General features: G+C 37.3%; 1 pseudogene; it reads left to right on the plus strand.

Moving 5' to 3' along the window:
* Positions 1–4678: 4678 nt before the first annotated feature.
* On the plus strand, positions 4679–5679 carry LOC127687885 (glyceraldehyde-3-phosphate dehydrogenase-like; annotated as a pseudogene).
* Positions 5680–9972: the final 4293 nt, after the last annotated feature.

The raw sequence follows: 9972 nt of genomic DNA on the forward strand, positions 1-9972 counted from the left end.
CACTCTCACATAACTCTTACTTCATTTAACATCCATGGCCTTTTTTATTATTAATTGTTGTTATATACAAATATGCATATATACGCAAATATAAATATATGTATAAGAATATGTGGATACATATTATTAGCATAATTTTGCCACATGATGTTTCTAAAGCTATTACCCATAAATACATATTGCTCTTCTTTATTTTTCTCTTAAGGTTTGAATCACTCTGAGTTTGCATAAATGTATTTCCAAGAATGCCTGCTCAGCCTATATAAGGTTATTTGCACATTTGTTTTCAGGACTGAGCATTAGATATTGGGTAACAAACATGTGTGCTCTTCCTTGGAGAAGACTATTTCTTCTCATTTAAGGATTGTTTAGTTGCCTATAGTTCTTTGTGTTGGTTTGAAGCTTCATGGGCTTCTTTTAAGAATTGTCTATTGTCCTTGTACAGATCATGTTTACATAATCATGTTGGTGAGACTTTATGGGCATCACACTAGTAGGAGACAGATTTCTCAACAAACTCCCTTACCCTCTAGCTCTTCCAATCTTTCTTGACTCTCTTCTGCAATGTCTTTGAGCCTTAGGTATGGCAGTACTTTGTGAACATATTCACTGTATTTGGGTTCTAATGGTAAGTAGTTTGTTTGAGTTTTATTTGTTTGTATTCTAATATTTTTATTGTATGATCTCTATCTGTTGCAAAGAGAAGTTACCTTGAGGAGGGCTGAGAAACACACTATTTAAGGATAAAAGTAAAAATATTTAGTTTATATTTAGGGATTATATTTGTTTAGTGCAAAATACTGGTTTAGTGATAGGATGGTTATAGTTTCTACTCCAAGATCCATGACTTCACTAGCCCTAAGCAGTACTGGGCATGACTTCCCTTTTGTTGAGTGAGTCTTAAATCAAATTGGAGAGCTATCGGCTATCAGCACTTCTGTAGCTTTGGATACACTGGATCATCAGTGAAATTATTTGCCCTGGATAATTTTCAATAAATTTAAAATGATAAAATAAATATTAAATATCATAGGTCTTTTGAAATTATTTCATCTTGAATTTATAGATAGATTATTCGTTTTGAATAGTTTATCTACTTTTCTAAGTAATGTATCTATGTATTTAGACTTGTATTTGCATTATAAGTGGAGGAGGGTTTACTGTAATTCCTCCCTTGCCTCTCTTGGTTTTTAGTTATGATATCATATAACCCAACCTGCCCTTGTTTCCTATGTAACCTAGGTTACCCTTGAAATCTACAACCTCCTGTGCTGTAATGGCAGGCATAATGGTTATACATCCTATTTCATTAGTTCTTACTGTTGATTCAGAAAGTTGATTCTTCCCCCCCCCCCCCCCCCCCCCGCCAAAAGTTTGGATTTGGAATTTTAGACTTGGTATTATGATATTACGCCTTTTCTGGCTTTAGGCACTTATTTTCTGGTCTTACTATCTGGATATCTGGACGCTACTAGGTTATTACTTAATACTTACTATGTTCCATCTGAGGTGCTCTTAGCTCCAATTTGGCAGCCCATCTCTCTACCCCTTGTTTGTTTGGGGTTTTTTGGCTGTTTATAAACCTTTTTTATACATTTCATTTGATTTTATTGGTGCTTCATCTAAGTCTTATAAAGGAACAATTTATTACCTTACATGACAACAATTTACATACACAAGGTAGTATGGTCTAGTATAAAAAATTACAGATTTTGGCATCTGTATTTCTAAATCCATAATTTCCTAGATGCATGATTTAAACAAGTGTTTCCCTGCCATTTTCAAGATGGTTTTAACCTAGCTATAACCATTCCTGGGCATATACCCAGAAGATTCTCCAACATGTAGTAAGGACACATGCTCCACCATGTTCATAGTAGCCTTATTATAATAGTTAGAAGCTATAAAGAACCCAGATATCCCTCAACATAGGAATGGATACAGAAAATGTGGTACATTTAGACAATGGATTACTACTCAGCTACTAAAAACAACGAATTCATGAAATTCTTAGGCAAATGGATGGAACTAGAAAATAGCATCCTGAGTAAGGTCACCAAATCACAAAAGAACACACATGGTATGCACTCACTGATAGGTGGATATTAGCCCACAAGCTTGGAATACCCAAGATACAATTCACAGACCAAAAGAAGCTCAAGAAGAAGGAAGACCAAAGTATGGATACTTTGGTCCTTCTTAGAAGGGGAACAAAATACCCATGGGAAATGATACTGAGACAAAGTATGGAGCAGAGACTGAAGGAAAGACCATTCAAAGACTGCACAAACTGGGGATCCATTCCATATACTGTCACCCAACCCAGACACTATTGTGGATGCCAACAAGCGCTTGCTGACAGGAGCTTGATATAGCTGTCTCCTGAGAGGCTCTCCCATACCTGACAAATACACATGTGGATACTCTCAGCCAAACATTGGACTAAGTCTCTCTACCCTTAAACTACAGTGGCTTTCTTTCTCATCTCCTGTACCTCGTTTTGTTCCTCCTTCTCTGAACTCATGACTGTGAAACTGAAATCTCAACTCTATTTTTTCTGCCCATTTATTGGATGTTGGCATTATTATTTACCAATCAGAATGACCTTGGGGTCAGGGTCACAGGGCTATATGTAGACAGCAGGTCTTGGGAGCATGTACTTAGCATTGCAATAGATAGTAAAAGACAAAACCTGAACATGTAGCATACCCTTTTCTTTGAAGCTTTCTAAGTAATATCCACTCACTTTTTGTCTTTAGCAATTTCACCCTAGTGTTTCAGTGTCTTATTTACTTGGCCTATCATCATTCTTGCCCGAAACTTAATATATATTTAGGAAATCACACTGTGTAAGTATTTGATACTTCTTTGTACATAGCAGCATAATATTCAATTGTATGCAAATGTTACATATGAATTCAACTTATTAATCTTCCAGGAGCCAAGTCCCTGGCTGGGTCCGCTCTGGAAGGCAGTTGATACGGTGGAGAGTTGGCAGGGGTAAGAATTGGCCAAGTAAAAGTAAAGGTTGCTTATTTTAAAATAATGTTTACCAGTCTTGTCTCTAAGTTATTCTGAGTCCAGAAGCTGCAGGTCTCTGACTATTAACACTCAATAGTAAATCAGTGGGGAATGAAACAAGGGAGTGGTAGTTAGGACTCCTTTCTCTGGTCCAGGGGTGCTTGGAGCAATTAACTTCTATTGAATTAGGGAAAGAGAGTCATACTCACAGAATGTAGCACTTTTACACACGAAAATCTACATTCATATGCACATATACATCTACACATTAATCTTTTGGTTGGGCCCAATAATCTGTCTCATCAATTAACACACACACACACACACACACACACACACACTGATACTTACAAATGCATATATATAATTTTGTGGATGGGCCAAAAGCCCAAGCAGTAGCACAGAAAAGAACTTACTCATTTTTGGATGGAAAATAAGCTTCAACCTTTATTGCATAGACAATGAAAAACTCTTCTACCTTTCTACTGCTTAATGAAAGACAGCGAGAAGCAGCCTGATTCTATCCTATCCGTGGTGAGAAAAGACCTGCCTGCTGCATTCTGTTTTCTCTGTGACTTCTCTGCTCTGTTCTATCCTGCATAGCCTCTTTCTCCTTTGTCCTTCTCTTTCTCTTCAGCTCTATTGCATTCTGTTAGTCTCTGCCATATCTTCTGTTTTATCTTGCCTGCACTCTGCATCATTTCTCTTCTCTTTCTACCTACTCAATGCCATCATTCCTAGTTTCTGAACATATTTAGGGTAATAGATCACATGGCTTTCAAAGCATCCCGCTTTTGAAAAGTTCACAAAAAGTTCAAACATAAATTCAAATTGATAAGAAGTTACAACAGAGATGTTTACATGTGTTTCCATTAAGACTAGTTATCTAACTAAACATTCATTATCTGCCACTAGCTACACAGATTGAGAGTTTCAAATTACAATTCTCAGCTAGCATGTTCCTGTCAAAATGTGATATAATCTGTATAATATCTAATTAGCATTGAAGTTTTTTATAGATAAACCCATTTAATATTTTATTTTCTGTCCTTGCACATACAATAGTTTGGTCTATTTTATGAACTTTAGTTATCAGATAATAATTTTATTAAGAGCCCAGAAAGGCATGCTTAATTGTAAATCCACCACATTCCTAACTTCTGTCTTAGTGAAATTAGCCCATGAAACGTGAAGCATTGCAGGGCCCTAATAAAATATAGGAAGTTTATAGAGTCATTTTTAGATACTAAGAAATAATCGATTTGTCTACACAGAATTGGTACAAAAGAGTACATCTGCATAGATCTACAGAAAGTCAGCCCAATAGGTAGTCTAATGCACAGAAATTATTTATTATTAATTTAATAACCACAGGAAATGCATATCAGTACCAAGAGGGAATATTAAGATTAATATTCCCTTGCCTTCAAACTTCATCCATCGCAGACCATGCAAAGGTCTCAGGAAAGTCATCTGTTAGGCTTGGCCTCTCATAGAAGGCTTCTCACATTTATTGACACCTGTATAGGTAAATTTGAATACTATACTATTAAATATGTTCTGTAATAAATAAATAGTTCCATAGGCTCTCTGCTCCTCCCTGCTACAGACACAGCCGCATCTTCTTGTGCAGTGCCAGCCTCGTCCTGTAGACAAAATGGTGAAGGTCGGAAACCTGGTGAACAGGTTTGGTCGCATTGGGCACCTGGGTACCAGGGCTGCCTTCTGCAATCCGTCTGGCAAAGTGGAGATTGTTGCCATCAATGACCCCTTCATTGACCTCAACTACATGGTCTACATGTTCCAGTATGACTCCACTCAACGGCACAGTCAAGGCTGAGAATGGAAGCTCGTCATCAACGGGAAGCCCATTGCCGTCTTCCAGGAGCGAGATCATGCTAACATCAAATGGGGTGATGCTGGTGCTGAGTATTTCATGGAATCGACTGGTGTCTTCACCACCATCGCGAAGGCTGGGATCCACTTGAAGGGTGGGGCCAAAAGGGTCATTATCTCAGCCCCTTCTACCGATGCCCATGTTCGTAATGGGTGTGAACCACGAGAAATATGACAACTCTCTCAAGATTGTCAGCAATGCATCCTGTACCACCATCTGCATAGCCCCTCCCCCTCCAGGCCAAGGTCATCCATGACAACTATGGCATCGTGGAAGGGCTCATGGCCACTATCCATGCCATCACTGCCACTCAGAAGCCTGTGGACAGTCCCTCTAGGAAGCTGTCTAGTGATGGCTGTGGGGCTGCCCAAAACATCATCCCCATATCCACTGGTGCTGCCAAGGCTGTGGAAAAGGTCATCCCAGAGCTAAACGGAAAGCTCACTGGCATGGCCTTCCATGCTCCTACCCCAAATGTATCTGTTGTGGATCTGATTTGCCGCCTGGAAAATCCCGCCAAGTATGATGACATCAAGAAGGTGGTGAAGCAGGCATCCAAGGGCCCACTGAAGGGCATCCTGGGCTACAATGAGGTTGTCTCCTGCGACTTCAACAGCAACTTCCACTCTTCCACCTTTGACGCTGGGGCTGGCATTGCACTCAAAGACAACTTTGTAGAGCTCATTTCCTGGTATGCCAATGAGTACGGGTATAGCAACGGGGTGGTGGACCTCATGACCTACGTGGCCTCCAAGGAGTAAGAAGCCCTGGCCTGCCCACCCCAACAAGAGAGCAAGAGAGAGGCCCTCGATGCTGAGGAGTCCCTGTCCCAACACTGGGCAGCTCCCTCAGTTTCCACCCCAGATCCCATAATAAGAGGAGGGCCTAGGGAGCCCTTCCCACTCTCTTGAATACCACCAATAAAGTTCTCTGCACCCCCCAAAAATAAATAAATAAATAGTTCCATGTATAATATATTTATATTTATGTAAATATATTCCCATATACAATATATATTATAGTTCCATATATATGTATGTGTACATATATATCTATATATGTATATGTATTAATATGCATTTACATGCATATATGTATAAGTATATAAGTATGCATATATATGTAAATATAATGCATGTGTGTTAGAATTTTGTCAGTTTGTTCTTGTGTAGATTTTAATGTTTATCAAATGTCACTGAGTTTCTGACTGTTGAGCTACACATAAATTTGCATCCGTATATAATCTCCTATTACCAGTATATCAAATATTTTACCAATTTTTTTGTTGTTGCTATAGTGCTTTTTTGAGCAATTTCCAATTTGTTCCGTGTTGCTGCATGTTGTGCTAACCAGTAGGATTACAGGCTGTGACTTTTGCATTGAGACTGTCTTAAAGGCAGCATTTACTGGATATTTAGTGCAAACATAAAAACAAGTTGATGCTTTCTGGCATCACTTGGTAGGCATAAGTCAGAGCAACAATTTAATCCCAAAAGAAGAAATAAAACTCCCATATAATTTCATCAATTCAATTGGGATCTTATGACTTACACAGGTACAGTAAAATCAAAATAAAAATAAAATAGGCTCAAGAGCTGATTGAACATTACAGATGGAAGAAAGGGTGTAACGCTCTCATGTGAATCCCATGTAGAAGACACATAACGCTATGATGGCCACAGATGGCTACCTTTCATGTATTTCAATGGACTCAAAGAAGAGAACTTCTATTGTCCCAAAGATTTCAGCTCAGCTCATTGATGTGGTACCAAATTGATGACACAAACTACTTGAATTGTTCACCTATGGTCTATCCTTATCATTCAACTCTACTTGATTCTTACTTAACATCCCTATACCCCCCCATTCTCCTGTGTCCAGAATATGAGCCTGTCTGGACAGCTATAATTAGCACTGAGATTAGCTCAACTCTGATCCCAAGTGCTGTCCTTGACTCTGAGAGCACATCCAGTGACTAAACTATACCCAGGGGCATTTTTAGGTATCACACTTTTATTTCTCCCTTTCAGTAAGATCTAAGTGGAATTTTGCAAACACTGCTGTGGGCTCTTTCTCCCTTTGGAGCCATTTTTTAGCCTTAATATTTGTTCTGTGGTGTAAAATGTGTGATGAAAGAGTTAATATTAATAGTTAAGAACATAACCAGGTATCAGGGGAAATCAGGAGTACTTGGCAAGTTGAAGGCCACAGAGTCTGTGCAGTCTTTAGTTCATTGTTATTCTTTACATTCTGAAACTGTGGAAAGAGACAAATGTGTCTATGTTTCTGACATGGAATGCTCACAACCACCACCTAGACAAAATATTTTATCTCCCTGTCACAGCTACTATAGACCAAATGACTATAAATGGATGCTTGCCCTTAAGTCCCCCAACTGAATATTAAAGTAAGAGCTGAGAGCTCAAGCTTTGACTTGTTGGGTTTATTTTTTTATTAGATATTTTCTTTATTTACATTTCAAATGCTATTCCCTTTCTGATTTCCCCTCCAAAAACACCCTATCCCATGCCCGCTTCGTCCCACTCTCCAACCCACCTTCTCCTGCTTCCCAGTCCTGGTAGTCCCTTTTACTGGGGCACTGAGCTTTCCTAGGTCCAAGGGCCTCTCCTCCCTTTGATGTTCGACAAGATCATCCTCTGCTACATATGCAGCTAGAGCCATGGGTCTCTTAATGTGTATGCTTTAGATGGAGAGTTATATTTTAAGAACTAAGAATTTTTTTCTTGTTTCATCACTTTGACTTTCCATATACATTCTGAAGCATCATCAATCACTAATACAGTTTCCTTTCAGCTTAGATTTTTATACAGAATAGCTTTGGCATACTTGGGATGTGTTCAAAATTGATTTCTCCAATCAGTGGTCGTGTGGTATTTCTTTGCTTATTGATGGCTTATTCATTTTTTTCCTGGTGACTATAATGTTCAGTATTGGTATCAAATATTTTTTTTCATTTATTTATACAGCCTTAAGTACAGAAATTTTGGTAAACTCCCTAATATTTTGTCTATATCCTGTTAACCATTTTGAATATACAAATATATCAAGGACAAATAATGACTATGTCCTTTACTATACATTTCTATATGTAAAATTTTCATTTAAAGTCACAAATATACTATTGGTGTGTGTAGAACATATAGGGACTATCCACCTGAAGAGGTTTCCAGGCCAGAGGAGGAAAAATAATATGTACCAACCAGTACTCTTAGAGCTCCCAGGGACTAAAAAATCAACAAAAGAGTACACACAGAGGGACCCATGGCTCTAGCTACATATGTATCAGAGGATGGTCTTTTCAGGCATCAATGAGAGGAGAGGCCATTGGTCCTGTAAGGCTAGATGCCTCAGAGTAGGGGAATGCCAGGTCAGGAAAGAGAGGGGGCTGAGTAGGGAAAGAGGAGATAGGATAGGGGGTTTTCAGAAGGAAAACAAGGAAAGGGGATAACATCTGAAGCGTAAATAAAGCAAATATCTAATAAAAAATGAAAAAAAGAATATATCAGACAGACAGAAAAACTGATATGATACTGTTGATGTTGTACTTCATCATTACTTTTTACATTTTCCTTGAAATAAAAAAAAAAGACCTTCTGTTTGCATCTTCTTAGTGAATTTGGGAAATAAGAATGTATGATTTCCAACAAATGCTATTTTTATCATGATTTTACATTTTTTTACTGTTCATTTTTTTCTCCATATGATTTTAGAATTAAAAATAGAGAAAATCTTTGTTGGGTAATTTTGGAAAATTGTATATGTAGAATTTTCTTGCATGGAAATGTTATTTTAGTTCTTTTGTGAAAATCATTCCTTTTTTTTGTAGTTTTGTTGTTTTGATTTTTGTTTGTTTTTTTTTGTTGGTTTTTTTTTTTTTTTACAAATAGGTTGCTTTCATTTAAATTACATTTCATACAAGGATGATTATAATCTGTTCCTGTCACTGAAATTTTACAATGTATTGTACATTTATACTTCTGCCTTTTAAAATTAAAAGTATAGTGGAACATGCTTTAATTCCATCAATAAGAAACAAAGACAGGGAAAACTGTGAATTACAAGACATGTCTACCTGTTCTAGAACAGTGGGGGATGCATAAAAAGACCTTGTCTCACAGAAACAAACAATGAATAAAAAAATACACTAAATAAAATTTAAAAACCAAATGTTAAAAAATTGGTAAGTTGTATTTTATCTATTTAATTCTTGAATATTTTATTTTGTGACTTTTTAAATATCTTTCATTTTTCTTGCATTTAATATCTATTTTCATGTTTATTATAGTATTTATTCTTTCTGATTAAGATGTTCTTTTTATTGTTTTGAATTTATTTTTATTTGAGTTTGAGTAGGAATCACATTACACAATGTTTCAAATGTTCTGTTTTTCGGGTTTCCTTCATGCATTACATCAGAAAATATGCGTAACTTAGCAATTATAGTTTAGATCACAACACTTCATTCCTTTTAATGTTAGGTGTTCTTCATATGATTATTCAAAAACCACCAAACTTATTCATGAAAAATTTATCTGTCTGTCTGTCTCTGTCTGTCTGTCTCTCTGTCTATCTATCTATCTACCTACCTACCTACCTACCTAATAACCCACTGAGTCTAATTACTCATGCCTGTATGCACAGGAGTATGTGACCATACGCTAGTATGCACAATCTACTGCTAGTCGTTCTTGAAAATAAAAATAACTCTTCCTCCTCCACTAGTGAATCTCAATAGTTCTCCTCTATTGGACATGGACTCCTAGTGCCTCTCCTACATTCACACTGGAATTGTAACTGGCTCTGCCTGTCTATGTGTTATATGGGTAACTACTGTACTGTGAGTTCATGCAGGTTATAGCCCTGTCATATATATTTACTTGGCTTCTATGACCTTTTGGTCTGCTTGTTTCAGAGCAACTCTGTTCACTCTAATCAACCACTGCATGATTTTGTGATACTGTAATTATCTCTTTCTATGTTCAGCATCTACAGTGGATTCCTTTTCTATGCCAGAAATTTTAATCTCTCTCCTA

This window comes from Apodemus sylvaticus, chromosome 6, assembly GCF_947179515.1.
Source record: "Apodemus sylvaticus chromosome 6, mApoSyl1.1, whole genome shotgun sequence".
NCBI classification, from domain to species: domain Eukaryota; kingdom Metazoa; phylum Chordata; class Mammalia; order Rodentia; family Muridae; genus Apodemus; species Apodemus sylvaticus.